The sequence below is a fragment of the Scyliorhinus torazame genome, chromosome 20, assembly GCF_047496885.1.
Source record: "Scyliorhinus torazame isolate Kashiwa2021f chromosome 20, sScyTor2.1, whole genome shotgun sequence".
Taxonomy (NCBI): Eukaryota; Metazoa; Chordata; class Chondrichthyes; order Carcharhiniformes; family Scyliorhinidae; genus Scyliorhinus; species Scyliorhinus torazame.
Genome location: NC_092726.1, coordinates 41,370,356 through 41,386,582, shown reverse-complemented (window position 1 = coordinate 41,386,582; position 16,227 = coordinate 41,370,356). Strand labels below are relative to the sequence as shown.

At 48.9% G+C, this 16,227-nt stretch overlaps 1 non-coding gene and 1 pseudogene across 1 annotated transcript; both read left to right on the top strand.

Moving 5' to 3' along the window:
• Positions 1 to 5,101: 5,101 nt before the first annotated feature.
• Positions 5,102 to 5,291, top strand: LOC140397917 (U2 spliceosomal RNA). The gene has a single exon (XR_011937339.1). It is a non-coding gene; the product is annotated as a U2 spliceosomal RNA (small nuclear RNA).
• A 6,133-nt stretch (positions 5,292 to 11,424) lies between these two features.
• On the top strand, positions 11,425 to 11,600 carry LOC140397140 (U2 spliceosomal RNA; annotated as a pseudogene).
• Positions 11,601 to 16,227: the final 4,627 nt, after the last annotated feature.

The following is a 16,227-nucleotide window of genomic DNA, read 5'->3' as shown; positions in this document are numbered from 1 at the left end:
TCCTCTCTATCTCTTTCTTTCTCCCTTTCTTTTTCCTACAGCAAACTAAAGGCATTTAATCAGTGCCCTACAGTAAATCAAATGTACAGAAACAGTGCCCCAGAATAAATCCAAAGTATTTAAACAGTGCACTGCAGTAAATCAAATATAATTAAATAGCGCACAACAGTCCATCAATTGTATTTAAACAGTGCCCTCGAGTCAATTAAATGCATTTCAACAGTGCCCGACTGTAAATCAAATGCATTTAAACAGTGCCCTAAGTTAAATCAAATGCATTTAAACAATGCCCTACAGTAAACCAAACGTTTTTGAACAGTGCTTTATAGTAAATCAAATGCATTTAAATAGTGCCCTACAGTAAATGAAATGCATTTAAACAGTGACACAGTAAATCAAATGTATTTAAACAGGCGCTGCAATAAATCAAATGCGTTTAAACAGTGCCCTACCGGAAACTAAATGCATTAAAAAAGTGCCACGAAGTAAATCAAATGCATTCAAACAGTGCCCTACAGTGAGCCAAATATATTTAAATCGTGATTTATAGTAAATTAATTGCATTTAAACAGTGCCTGACAGTAAATCAAAAGTATTTAAATTTGCGCCCTAGAATAAATTAAATGCGTTTACACAGTGTCCGACACGAAATCAAACGCATTGAAACAATGCCCTACAGTAAGTCAAGTGCATTTAAACAGTGCCCGACAGCAAACTAAAGGCATTTAAACAGTGCCCTGCAGTACATTAAATGCATTTAAACTGCCCGACAGTAAATCAAATGTATTTAAACAGTGCCCCAGAATAAATCCAAAGTATTTAAACAGTGTACTGCAGTAAATCAAATATAATTAAATAGCGCACAACAGTCCATCAAATGCATTTAAACAGTGCCCTCGAGTCAATTAAATGCATTTAAACAGTGCCCTACAGTAAATCAAATGCATTTGAACAGTGGCCTAAAATAAATCAATTATATCTAAACGGTGCCAAATGTATTTAAACAGTTCTTTATAGTAAATTAAATGCATTTAAACAGTGCCAACAATAAATCAAATGTATTTAAACAGTGCCACGACAGTCAATCAAATGTGTTTAAACACTGCGCAAGAGTAAAACAAATACTTTTAAACAGTGCACCACAGTAAATCAAATGCATTTAAACAGTGCCCTACAGTAAATCAAATGCATTTAAACAGTGCCCAACAGTAAATCAAATGCATTTTGTTCCCTACAGTAAACTAATTGCATTTATACAGTGCCCGATACTCAAATGCATTTTAACATTGCCCTCCTGTAAATCAAAAGCATTTAAACAGTGTTCTACGTTAAATCAAATGCATATAAACAGTGCCCTACAGTAAATCAAATGCATTTAAACAGTAACATAGTAAATCAAATGTTTTTAAACAGGCGCTACAATAAATCAAATGCATTTAAACAGTATCCCACAATGAACTAAATGCATTTTAAAAATGCCCTGCAGTGAATCAAATGCATTCAAACAGTGCCCTCCAGTATACGAAATGCTTTTAAACAGTTTCTGACAGTTAAATAAATGCATTTAAAGAGTGCCCAACACTCAAATGCATATAAGTAGTGCCCTACAGTAAATTAAATCAATTTAAACAGTGCCCTGTTGTAAACCAAATGCGTTTAAATAGTGCGGTGAAGTAAATGAAATGCATTTAAACTGTGCCCTACAATAAATCAAATGCATTTTAACAGTGCCCATCGTAAATCAATGCATTTAAACAGTGCCCTACAGGAAATCAAATGCATTTATACAGTGCCCTACAGTAAACCAAATGCATTTAAACAGTGCCCTATAGTCAATCAAATGTATTTAAACAGTGCCCGACAGTCAAACGGACCTTATTTAAACAGAGCCTTACAGTAACACACCAATTAAAAGTGCCCTACTGTAATCGGACTTAAAATGTGCCCGATAATAAATCATGTTTTTAAACATTAAACATGTTTATGTAAAGCGAATTGCTTTGGAGACCTAAAAAACAACTTTCCCGAGGCCAGTATATGCCCTTCCAAAAACTGAACGGGATCCAGCCAAAATAATACTGTTCCATATTTCTATCCAGCATATTAATTCTGCTCCATTTTAATATGCAGCCATATTAAAACGGCTCCATATTAATACTGTTCCATATTAATACTCTTCCACATTAATACTGTTCCATATTAATACTGTTCCATATTCGTGCTGCTTCATTTTAAGACCGTTACAAATGAGTACTGTTCCCTATTAATGTCCAGCATATAAACATTGTTCCATATTAATACTCGCTCAGATTATAACTTTTCCATATTAGTAGTGTTCCATATTAATACTGTTCTATATGATTACCGGTACATATTAATATCCAGCCATGTTAACACTGTTCCATATTAGTACTGTTCCATATTAATATCTGGCCAATTTAATATCCGGCTATATTAACACTGTTCCATAGTAATACAGTTCCATATTAACATCCAGCCACATTCCATATTAATAATAATTATCTTTGTCACAAGTAGTCTTACATTAACACAACAACGAAGTTACTGTGAAAAGCCCTTCGTCGCCACATTCTGGCGCCTGTTCGGGTACACAGAGGGAGAATTCAGAATGTCCAATTCACCTAACAAGCACGTCTTTCGGGCCTTGTGGGAGGAAACCGGAGCAGGAAATGCACGCAGACACCGGGAGAACATGCAGGCTCCGCAAAGAGACTGACCCAAGCTAGGAATCAAATCTGGGACCCTGGAGCTGTGACGATATGGTTCCATATTAATACTGTTCCATATTAGTACTGTTCCATATTAATATTCAGCCATATTAATACTATTCCATATTAATACGGTTCCAAGTTAATATGCAGCCATATTAATCCTGCTCCATATGAATAATGTTCCATATTAATATCCAGCCACATTAATGCTCTTCCATATCAATATGGTTCCATATTAATATGCAGCCAGATTAATACGTTTTTGCTCAATGCCTGCTACCCCGCCCCCCACATGGAGGTTGGACATGGCCCGACTTGCACAGAATGCTTTGTGCAAGAAAATATCACAGCCACAGATAACTATATTATTAATAACTAGAATGGGGAAGTCCCGCCCTTCACGCTCTGGGAGGCCACGAAGGCTGTGGTCAGGGGTGATATCATAGCCAAGAACGCACGTAGAGACAAGGTAGAGAGGGTGGCTAGGCGACAGTTGTGGACTCCATACTGGAGGTAGACAGGCGATACTCTGAGGGCCTGACCAAAGAACTCCTGGCGGAGAGGAAAAAGCTACAAATGGACTTTGATCTGCTCTCCACGAGGGAAGCATTGCAGTAACTCCGCCAGGTACGGGAGACCCTTTACGAACACGGAGATAAAGCCAGCCACTGCTGGTTCGCCAGCTGAGAAAGCAGGCAGCCACGGGGGTAATAGCTCAGATTAGAAGCAGCAGACCGAATCCAGTGGCAGAGCCAAAAAATGTCTACGAGGCATTTGAGACGTTCTACCGGAGGCTATTCACCTACAAGCCATCACCTTAGGGATGAAACAGTTCATCGATGGACGGGACACGCCAGTTGTGAGACAGGCTGAAAATGGGACTGGAAGCACCAGTAAAACTGGGAGAAGGATAGCGCAGTGGTGAGCCGTCGTTCCTCATGATCCCGCCCGCCCCAAACATCCCTGTGACGATGGATGTGGCTGTCCTGAAACCCAGTTGTGTGTAGAAGCTGGGATTCGTCTTTCTGGAGCGCAGGAGGTTAGGGGGAATTGAAACAAGTCTTCAACGTCATAAAGATTTTTTTTTAATGATAGAAATGGATAGATCCTCTGCCCCCAATTGCTCGACTGCATAAATCCCACCTTAGTTAGTGTACCAATCCACCGGACTTTCCACAATACCATATCCAGCAATGCTCAGGAAGAATAATTGTTTTCCTATCCAGCCGAATGTTCTATATTGAAGAAGCTGGTGAACTTTAGAAGGACAATTCTGCCTTCCTATCCACACTGCTGTTCACACATCAGTGCACTACGTCGAGATATACTTTGGACTGACTTTTCTGTGTCATTTTTGGCTCTATTGTTCATAAAAACAGATCAAGCTGAGCTGGACGAGATCTGCGTGTTCCCAGTGCACTCTGCTGAACACATCCAGATATCGTCTGGAGTAATATTTCGCTCTTCCGTTCTAACCTGGTGCTCCAACGGACACATGCACCTGCCCTGCAGCCGAACATGTATGTGTTTCATTTCCCAACCACTGTCCACACCCACTGACCCAAGCTGTACTTCAGAAGCCAATCTGCCTGTGCCATTCGCCTTGGATTGTTTCGAAATCCCACGTCAGGCTCGAATGCAGGTTACGATTCTTTATAGAATCATAGAATACAGAGCGGAAGGCGGGTCATTCGGCGCAACGCGTCTGCACCAGCCCTTAGAAAGAGCAACCTATTTAAGCCCACACCGCCACCCTATCCACATTCCCGCAAACCAAACTAACCTAAAGGGCAATTTAGCACGGCGAATCCACCTGACTTGCACATATTTGGACTGTGGGAGGAAAACAGAGAACCCAGAGGAAACCGTGTCAGAGAAAGTGCAAACTCCACATGGACAGACATCCGAGGCTGGAATTGAACCTGGGTTGCTGGCGCGCTGAGGCAAGCGTGCAAACTACTGTGACACCGGATTGCAGCCTCCTGGACTCTGCACTGCACAGATTCACCGTGTAGGACAATCTCTGGGGTCTCTGACATCCTCTTTTTTGTTTTACAATGAAATACACAGTTCTTAAAATTTAGAGTAGTCAATTATTTTTCCAATTTATGGTGGCTAATCCACCTACCTCTCACATCTTTGAGTTGTGGGGTGAGACTCACGCAGAACCGGGGAGAATGTGCAAACTCCACGCGGCCAGTGACCCGGGGCCGGGGTCGCAATGTGGACTGGGAACTTCAGGTAATTAGGAGAGCAAAAACGGTACATGAAAGGATACAGGCAGGTAAAATGAACGAACGTCCTAAGTAATTTTACCAGCTCATTACGGGTAAAAGGATAACTCGGGAAATAGCCGGAAAACATGGGCTATCGCTTCTCGGCCTTTTGGTTCAGATCAAGTGTTGTATCTGTTCTTATCAGTTTAATATCTTGTATGTCCCCTTCGGGGGACCGAATATTAAATTGATTTTTGGGACACGGAGATGGTTCAGGGGCTTTCTTGCTCCGCTCCAGGCATCAACCTGGTCTTGCAATGTTTCCAGGAATGGTGCCTTCACCCCGCTTTGGGCACAAATAGTGCAAAAGCAGAAAATGGCGCAAAACCTGGCTTCCCCTCTCCTGTCTTGTCCAGTTGTCTCATCCTGACCAATTAAAAAAATTTCAGGCTCCAGAGCATTGCTAGCTTTTCTGCTGGCGGGCGCTTCGCGCACTAATGTCGTGAGCCTATGGGCTCGCGGACTTGCGGCAGCCAGGCTCCGTTTTCAGCTGATATGCCAAACAGATTTCCTGCTGCTTTTTACAGGCCACTCACCCTCACCCTCGGATGCCGACTTGCCTTCTCCTCACTTCAGTTACCACATCCCTTCATCCTGCACAACGGGGAAGTGTGGCGACAGACTGAACGGCATCCTGATTTGGATGTAGGTACACCTTCACGGCGTCTCTTTTCGTTCTCGTGACTCCACGACCAACACGCCAGGGTGGAGCTCAGGGAGACTAGACATTTCCCCCTGTTGGATTCCGCCAGTACTTGCTGCTTGCACGGATTGCCCTTTGTTCGGCAAAGGTGGAGATTTCTTCGACTCCCTCCGTTGGGTGTCACTGGGCCTTCACAGCGTCTCCATTTAATCTGGTGACGACAGGGGGCGGCTTGCCAGACGATGTCTTCCTGTTGTGTTTTACTGGTTCTGCATGCACAGACTCCACCGTGCTCGGCCAAGCTGGAGGTCTCTTGACCAACAGTGACCGTAGACTAAAAGTTCCAAAGCACGGTCGAGCGCAGCAAGGTGCTCCTGAATGTCGGTGGACGAGGAGGACAAGAGCCATAGCCGGAAAATATTGGCTATCGCTTCTCGGCCTTCTGGCTGAGATCAAGTGTAGTCTCATTTGATCGAGGGAAGCTGAGGATCTCGATGACGATCGTGGATTGGAGAACTCGGAGGGATTGAAGTCGTCAAAGAGGAAACGTTTGGAGCCCGGCTGCTATTGGTGGATCTACATACTGGCCTAAACTTCTGGTTTAGGCCTAACGCCGATACAGTTCAGACCCAACGTACGAGCTATGGATGCAGCTGCATCCCGACCACCAGGCTGGGGAGTGCGAAACACTGTCCGAGTCACAGTGAAGAAAACGGAAGGAGAGTCACCTGTGGACAGGAAACATTTCGTGAAGGGGGTGCTGCTCGAGTGTTGAGGGTTTAAAGCAACAGAGATCTTCTGCTTGCAAAACTTCCCCAACAATGTTTGTTTTGATGTCACCTTCAAGAGCGTCGCAGCGTGCATCAAATTCTTGATTGTCTTCAAGGAAAATGGTAACCAGAGTCCCTTGTCGATCCTGACTGCGGATCCTCTGTTTACGCTACCGTCGCAGCGAAATCGGGTTGTTACACTGCACACGTACAACCCCCACGTCCCTGTGTCTGATGTGCCTACGTTCCTCGCCAGGTACGCTGAACTGAAAAGTGACAGCGTGCAAGTGAAAGACACCTTCGGCATCTGGACAAGTGAGCACCAGGTCAAGGTGACTCTATGAACAGACAGCAAATGAACCATCCTGCATCCCCCCTCCAATTTCGCTATTGGAGTAAGTCGTGGCTACCTCGACTACGTGGGACAGCCACGAGTATGCCACACCTGTGGCAAAACGGGGCATGTTGCAGCAAACTGCAGTGTGACCTTCTGCAAAAACTGCAGGCAGGAGTGACACATGATTAAGGAATGCAAGGAAGACAAGTACTGCAACCTGTGTGGGGAGGCCGGCCGTCTTTACAGGGCCTGCCCGAAACGCGGGGCGACATACGCTCAAATCATCAGCAGCGGAGTTAAAAAGGCGACCAGAGAGGAGGAGCATACACCCTCCACCGAAAAAGATAGCACGGCTCAGAATGAGGAAAAGCAACAGAAGGGCCCCCAACAAAAAGAGGAGGCCCCAGCACCTCCTGACAACCCAGCCCCAGCCCCATCTGATGAGGAACACTCAATGGAAGAGGAAGAGGATGGGACAAAGAATAAAGAGCCCTGGGAAACAGTGAACAGGGACAAACGAAAGCGGAAACAAAAAAACAAACTGAAGAACCCCCCGAGGGGTAGTGGCAAAAAGCGACAACTTTCAGCCGGCGCACTTAGCGCCGACACCTCATCCGATGAGTGAAAACAGGACAAGAATCGGCCTCAAATAAACAGACAAAGCACCAACGTGGAACGGGAGGCACAGACCCTCCAGACCACCGACCGGGAAGAAAACAAGGTCACAGACCAAACCCCGATAGTAACGAGCAGCAACAACCCAGGTGAAGACCGGCCTGCAACCCCAACACCTACTGTCTGCCACGACGAACCCCAGGAATACACCCCCCCCCCCCAATGCATCTGCATCAAAACCACGGGGCCAGTATGGACCAGAACAGCTTCCTCAGCCCTGCACCTGTGCTAAAGTTTGCGAGCACTACCGGCATGCTGGGGAACATTCAACAGCTGGAACAGCCAACTGTATAGACTCTGGACTCTTGAGACTGGTAAATCTACCTTTTTATAATGGGTTTAAAAATTGCATCCATAAATGTGCGAAGCATCAAAGATACTTCGCGGTCTGTAGCCACACTCAACTATTTGGCAAATGCAAAAGCTGACCTACTGTTCCTGCAGGAGTGCGGAATTCCGCACCTCAGCAACTACAGGCGCTGCTCGAGCTGGTGGTCCCACGGACCATCCATCTGGTCAGGAGGAAACGACTGCCGCTCCTCCGGCCTGGGTATTCTGCTGCGGGGAGGCAACTTCACCATCTCTGACGTTAAGGAGGTGGTGGGCGGGCGCCTCCTCGTAGCAGACGTGAAATACAAAAACACCCCTCTCAGACTTATTAATGTGTACGCCCCGGCCGTAAAAAGTGAGCGGCTGGCAGTCCTTCAGCAACTCCCACTGCTGTTGGCCACCTCCAAGCCGGTCATCCTGGGTGGTGACTTCAACTGCATCATCGATGCGGCTGGACGATCCAGCAAAGCCGACAGCAAACTAGACGCTACGTCCAGACTCCTGATGGAAACGGTAAAAGACGCCAAGCTGCTCGACGTCTGCATCAACCCTGCAGACGGCGCGCAGCGTAGATACACATGGTCATGGCCAGACGGGTCCGTCCGCTCCAGGATAGACTTCTTTTTTGTGTCCCGAGCTTTCACGGTCAGGTCCACCGACGTAACGCCGGTGTTCTTCTCTGACCACTGCCTCCTACTGGCCGACTGCTACCTGCAGGAAGACCAGGGGGTAGGCAGGGGGACATGGAAGCTAAATGTAAAACTGCTGACCCCTGAGAACATCGAGGAACTCAGGAGGGATTACAAAGGTTGGACAACCGTGAAACCCCTCTTTGAGGCCCCACATCTCTGGTGGGAAGCAATCAAGGGGAATATCAAGAGGTTTTTCATCCTCAAGGGCGTTCAAACGGTGAGAGAGAGACGAGGGGTCATGTCCAGGATCCAGAAAAGTATGCAAAATTTGCTCCAGCTGCAGTCGATGGGGGTGGATGTCAAGGAGGATTTCCAAGAGGTGAAGAGCCAGCAAGCCTCGGAGGCCTCCAAGGTTATCTTCCGTTCCAGAGTCCGCTCCGTGGAGCAGGACGAAAAGTGCTCACGCTTCTTCTTCCAAAAGGTGCACAGAGAGACCTCTGTGATCAGCAGCCTGAAGGAAGAAGATGGCTCTGAAAAGTCATCGCAGTCTGACATCCTGAGGATCAGCCAATCCTTTTATGCCGGACTGTATGACCTGAAGCCAACAGATAGCACTGTTTCCCAGACCTTCCTGTCGACTATCACGGAGGTCATAGGCGACAGCGAGCTGGAAAACCTGGACAAACCACTAACTCTGGACGAGCTGACAAAGGCCGCCAAGTCCTTCGAGACGAGTAAAACTCCCGGAAGCGACGGCTTACCGGTTGAGTTGTATTCGGCTCTGTGGGACTGGATGGGCCCAGACCTGCTGGAAGTGTACGAGAGTATGCTTCTGGAAGGCAGCATGTCAGAGTCCATGAGGAAAGGCATCATCACCCTCATCTACAAGCAGAAGGGGGAAAGGGAAGAAATTCGAAATTGGCGACCCATTTCACTGTTGAATGTGGACTACAAAATTCTAGCCAAGGTCATCGCCAATCGGATCAGGTCTGCTCTGGAGTCGGTGATCCACCCTGACCAGACCTGTGCTGTACCCGGCAGAAAGATCTCTGATAGCCTCGCGCTACTCAGGGATACGATCGCCTACGTGCAGGACAGGGGGGTGGACACTTGCCTCATCAGCCTTGACCAGGAGAAGGCTTTTGACAGAATATCACACACCTACATGATGGATGTGCTCTCCAAAATGGGGTTTGGGGAGGGAATTCGCAATTGGATCAAACTGCTCTCCACAAACATCTATAGCGCAGTCTCAATCAATGGCTGGGAATCAGAAAAGTTCCAGATAAAATCTGGAGTCAGGCAGGGCTGCCCTCTCTCCTCTGCCCTTTTTGTGTGCTGCATAGAACCTTTTGCCGAGTCCATCAGGAGGGATCCGGGCATAAGAGGAGTGACGATTCCAGGTAGTGGAGGCATGCAAGTCAAGGCCTCCCTGTACATGGACGACGTTGCCGTCTTCTGCTCGGATCCTGCGTCTGTGCGCAGGCTCTTGACCACCTGCGACCAGTTTGAACTGGCCTCGGGAGCCAAGGTAAACCGGGGCAAGAGCGAGGCCATGTTCTTTGGGAACTGGGCCGACCGGTCCTTTGTCCCCTTCACTGTCAGGTCAGATTACCTGAAGGTGCTGGGGATATGGTTCGGAGCTGCTGGGGCGTGCACCAAAAACTGGGAGGAGCGCATAGGAAAGGTAAGACAGAAACTGGGCTGGTGGGAGCAACGCTCCCTCTCCATTGCGGGCAAAACCCTGGTCATCAGGTGTGAGGTACTCTCGGTGCTACTGTACGTGGCGCAGGTCTGGCCCATAACCCGACCCTAGGCCACAGCAGTCACCCGGGCCATCTTCAAATTTATCTGGCGATCCAAGATGGACCGTGTCCGAAGGGACACCATGTACAAACCTCTGGAGAAGGGAGGGCGGAACGTACCCAACGCCTCCCTCATCCTGTTGGCCACCTTTGTGTCCAGCTGCATCAAGCTGTGCGTGGACCCCCAGTATGCAAACACCAAGTTTCACTACATACTGAGGTTCTACCTGTCCCCGGTGTTACGAAGGATGGGCCTGGCCTCATTGCCGCGGAACGCTCCAAGTAGTTGGACCGGACCGTACCACCTGTTCTTCGTGGAAAAGTTTTTGAAGTAAAACACCTTTGACCACAAGGCAATGAAGCAGTGGTCAGCACGTAATGTCCTCGAGACCCTCAGGGAAAAGGAGACCGTGGAGGACGTTGGATGGTTCCCTGAGCAGACTGCCAGAGTCATCTGGCAGAACGCCTCATCACCAGAACTTTCAAACAAGCACCAAGACCTAGCTTGGCTGGTGGTGAGAAAGGCCCTCCCTGTCAGATTCTTCATGCACACCCGAAGGCTCTGCAACAATGCACGCTGCCCTCGGAGTGGCTGTGGGGGAAATGAGACGGTCACACACCTCCTTGTGGAATGTGCCTTTGCAAAGAAGGTCTGGAGAGAGATGCAGTGGTATTTGTCAAGGTTTATCCCAAACAGATCAGTGACACAGGACTCTGTGCTCTACGGACTGTTTCCAGGGACACACACCGAGACAAATATCAACTGCTGCTGGAAGGTCATCAACTCGGTAAAAGACGCTCTTTGGTCTGCCCGAAACTTGCTGATCTTCCAGTGCAAAGAATTGTCATCGACCGAGTGTTGCAGACTGGCACATTCCAAGGTCCAGGACTACGTGCTGAGGGACGCACTCAAGCTTGGGGCAGCTGCCGCCAAGGCGCAATGGGGAAAGACCACTGTGTAAAGTCTTTCCAGCAAATGTACACCAAGGGGCGCGTAACAGTGTAAAGCCCCTCGGTCTGGGCAACCAACACTCCAATATATAAAACAAACATGCCACTGTAAATATTTAAGAAGGAATTGTAATGTAAAGAGTGATATGTGTACGACAATATCAAAATTAAATGAAAGAAAGTCAAGGCAGCATGTAACCCTGCCGGAAATGTACAGTCAAGACAATTTGAAATGTTTCTGTAATGCTCATGATAAAGTTTTATGAATAAAGTATATTTTTTTGGAAAAAAAAAAATCTGTTCTTATCAGTTTAATATCTGATATGTCCTCAATCTGGGGACCGAATATTAAATTGATTTTTAGGACTGGGAGATGATTCAGGGGCTTGCTCCTTCCGCTCCACGCATCAACCTGGTCTTGCAGTGCTTCCAGGAATGGTGCCTTCACCCCGCTTTGGGGCGAAAATGTATAAAAGCAGAAAATGCCGCAAAACCTGCCTACCCCTTTTCTCTGTTATCCAGTTGCCTCATCCTGACCAATTTAAGGCATTTCAAGCTCCAAAGCATTGCTAGCTTTTCTGCTGGCGGGAGCTTCGTGCACTCATGTTGCGAGCCGATGGACTCGAGGACTTTCGGCAGCCAGGCTCCGTTTTCAGCTGATATGCAGCACAGATTTCCTACTGCTTTTTACAGGCCACTCACCCTCACCCTCGGATGCCGACTTGCCTTCTCCTCACTTCAGTTACCACATCCCTTCATCCTGCACAACGGGGAAGTGTGGCGACAGACTGAACGGCATCCTGTTTGGATGTAGGTATACCTTCACGGCGTCTCTTTTCGTTCTCCTGACTCCACGACCAACACGCTATTGTGGAGCTCAGGGAGACTAGACATTGCCCCCTGTTGGATACCGCCAGTACTTGCTGCTTGCACGGATAGCCCTTTGTTCGGCAAAGCTGGAGATGACTTCGACTCCCTCCGTTGGGTGTCACTGGGCCTTCAGAGCGTCTCCATTTCATCTGGTGACGACAGGGGACGGCTTGCCAGAGGAAGTCTTCGTGTTGTGTTTTACTGGTTCTGCATGCACAGACTCCACCGTGCTCGGCCAAGCTGGATGTCTCTTGATCAACAGTGAGCGGAGACTAAAAGTTCCAAAGCACAGTCGAGCGCAGCAAGGTGCACCTGAATGTCGGTGGACGAGGAGGACAAGAGCCATTGCCGGAAAATATGGGCGATCGCTTCTCGGCCTTTTGGCTAAAATTAAGTGCAGTCTCATTTGATCGAGAGAAGCTGAGGATTTCTATGTCGATCGTGGATTGGACAACTCGGAGGGATTGAAGTCGGCAAAGGGGAAACGTTTGGAGCTTGGCTGCTATTGGTGGATCTACATGCTGGCCTAAACCTCGGGTTTATGCCTAACGCCGATACAGTTTCACACCCAACGTACGAGCTATGGATGCAGCTGCATCCCGACCACCAGGCTGGGTAGTGCGAAACACTGTCCGAGTCACAGTAAAGAAAACGGAGGGAGAGTCACCTTTGGACCGGAAACACTTCGTGAAGAGGGTGCTGCTCGAGTGTTGTGGGTTTAAAACAACAGAGATCTTCTGCTTGCAAAACTTCCCCAAGAATGGTTTCTTTGATGTCACCTTCAAGAGCGTCGCAGCGTGCATCAAATTCTTGAACGTCTTCAAGGAAAAAGGTAACCAGAGTCCCCTGTCGATCCTGACTGCGGAGCCTCTGTTTACGCTACCGGCACAGCGAAATCGGGTTGTTACACTGCACACGTACAACCCCCACGTCCCTGTGTCTGATGTGCTCACGTTCCTCGCCAGGTACGCTCAGCTGAAAAGTGACAGCGTGCAAGTGAAAGACACCTTCGGCATCTGGACAAGTGAGCACCAGGTCAAGGTGACCCTACGAATGGACAGCAACGAAGCCATTCTGCATCCCCCCTCCAATTTCGCTATTGGAGTAAATCGTGGCTACCTCTACTACGTGGGACAGCCACGAGTATGCCACACCTGTGGCAAAATGGGGCATGTTGCCGCAAACTGCAGTGTGACCTTCTGCAAGAACTGCAGGCAGGAGGGACACATGACTAAGGACTGCAAGGAAGACAAGTGCTGCAACCTGTGTGGGGAGGCCGGCCATCTTTACAGGGCCTGCCCGAAACGCGGGGCGACATATGCACAGATCATCAGCAGTGGAGTCAAAAAGGCGACCAGAGAGGAGGAACATACACCCTCCACCGAAAAAGACACCACGGTTCAGAATGAGGAAAAGCAACAGAAGGGCCCCCAACAAAAAGAGGAGGCCCCAGCACCTCCTGACAACCCAACCCCAGCCCCATCTGATGAGGAACACTCAATGGAAGAGGAAGAGGATGGGACAAAGAATAAAGAGCCCTGGGAAATCGTGAACAGGGACAAACGAAAGAGAAAACAAAAAAACAAACTGAAGAACCCCCTGAGGGGTAGTGTCAAAAAGCGACACCTCTAAGCCGGCGCACTTAGTGCCGACACCTCATCCGATGAGGGAAAACAGGACAAGAATCGGCCTCAGATAAAGAGGCAAAGCACCAACGTGGAACGGAAGGCACAGACCCCCCAGACCACCGACCGGGAAGAAAACAAGGTCACAGACCAACCCCCGATAGCAACGAGCAGCAACAACCCTGGTGAAGACCGGCCTGCAACCCCAACACCTACTGACTGCCACGACGAACCCCAGGGCTACACCACCCCCCCATTGCATCTGCATCAAAATCACTGGGCCAGTACGGACCAGAACAGTTTTCTCAGCCCTGCAACTGTGCTAAAGTTTGCGAGCACCACCGGCATGCTGGGGAACATTCAACAGCTGGAACAGCCAACTGTATAGACTCTGGACTCTTGAGACTGGTAAATCTATCTTTTTATAATGGGTTTAAAAATTGCATCCATAAATGTGCGAAGCATCAAAGATACTTCGCGGTGTGTAGCCACACTCAACTATTTGGCAAATGTAAAAGCTGACCTACTGTTCCTGCAGGAGTGCGGAATTCCGCACCTCAGCAACTACAGGCGCTGGTCGAGCTGGTGGTCCCACGGGCCATCCATCTGGTCAGGAGGAAACGACTGCCGCTCCTCCAGCCTGGGTATTCTGCTGCGGGGAGGCAACTTCACCATCTCCAACGTTAAGGAGGTGGTGGGCGGGCGCCTCCTCGTAGCAGACGTGAAATACAAAAACACCCCTCTCAGATTTATTAATGTGTACGCCCCGGCCGTAAAAAGTGAGCGGCTGGCAGTTCTTCAGCAACTCCCAATGCTGTTGGCCACCTCCAAGCCGGTCATCCTGGGTGGTGACTTCAACTGCATCATCGATGCGGCTGGACGATCCAGCAAAGCCGACAGCAAACTAGACGCCACTTCCAGACTCCTGATGGAAACGGTAAAAGACGCCAAGCTGCTCGACGTCTGCAGCAACCCTGCAGACGGCGCGCAGCGTAGATACACATGGTCACGGCCAGAGGGTCCGTCCGCTCCAGGATAAACGTCTTTTTTGTGTCCCGAGCTTTCACGGTCAGGTCCACCGACGTAACGCCGGTGTTCTTCCCTGACCACTGCCTCCTACTGGCCGACTGCCACCTGCAGGAAGACCAGGGGGTAGGCAGGGGGACGTGGAAGCTAAATGTAAAACTGCTGACCCCTGAGAACATCGAGGAACTCAGGAGGGATTACAAAGGTTGGAGAACCGTGAAACCCCTCTTTGAGGCCCCACATCTCTGGTGGGAAGCAATCACGGGGAATATCAAGAAGTTTTTCATCCTCAAGGGCGTTCAAAAGGTGAGAGAGAGACGAGGGGTCATGTCCAGGCTCCAGAAAAGTATGCAAAATTTGCTCCAGCTGCAGTCGATGGGGGTGGATGTCAAGGAGGATCTCCAAGAGGTGAAGAGCCAGCAAGCCTCGCTCTACACCTCGGAGGCCTCCAAGGTTATCTTCCGTTCCAGAGTCCGCTCTGTGGAGCAGGACGAAAAGTGCTCACGCTTCTTCTTCCAAAAGGTGCACAGAGAGACCTCTGTGATCAGCAGCCTGAAGGAAGAAGATGGCTCTGAAAAGTCATCGCAATCTGACATCCTGAGGATCAGCCAATCCTTTTATGCCGGACTGTATGACCTGAAGCCAACAGATAGCACTGTTTCCCAGACCTTCCTGTCGACTATCACGGAGGTCAGAGGCGACAGCGAGCTGGAAAACCTGGACAAACCACTAACTCTGGACGAGCTGACAAAGGCCGCCAAGTCCTTCGAGACGAGTAAAACTCCCGGAAGCGACGGCTTACCGGTTGAGTTGTATTCGGCTCTGTGGGACTGGATGGGCCCAGACCTGCTGGAAGTGTACGAGAGTATGCTTCTGGAAGGCAGCATGTCAGAGTCCATGAGGAAAGGCATCATCACCCTCATCTACAAGCAGAAGGGGGAAAGGGAAGAAATTCGAAATTGGCGACCCATTTCACTGTTGAATGTGGACTACAAAATTCTAGCCAAGGTCATCGCCAATCGGGTCAGGTCTGCTCTGGAGTCGGTGATCCACCCTGACCAGACCTGTGCTGTACCCGGCAGGAAGATCTCTGATAGCCTCGCGCTACTCAGGGATACGATCGCCTACGTGCAGGACAGGGGGGTGGACATTTGCCTCATCAGCCTTGACCAGGAGAAGGCTTTTGACAGAATATCGCACACCTACATGATGGATGTGCTCTCCAAAATGGGGTTTGGGGAGGGAATTCGCAATTGAATCAAACTGCTCTACACAAACATCTATAGCGCAGTCTCAATCAATGGGTGGGAATCAGAAAAGTTCCAGATCAGATCTGGAGTCAGGCAGGGCTGCCCTCTCTCCTCTGCCCTTTTTGTGTGCTGCATAGAACCTTTTGCCGAGTCCATCAGGAGGGATCCGGGTATAAGAGGAGTGACGATCCCAGGCAGTGGAGGCATGCAAGTCAAGGCCTCCCTGTACATGGACGACGTTGCCGTCTTCTGCTCGGATCCTGCGTCTGTACGCAGGCTCTTGACCACCTGCGACCAGTTTGAAC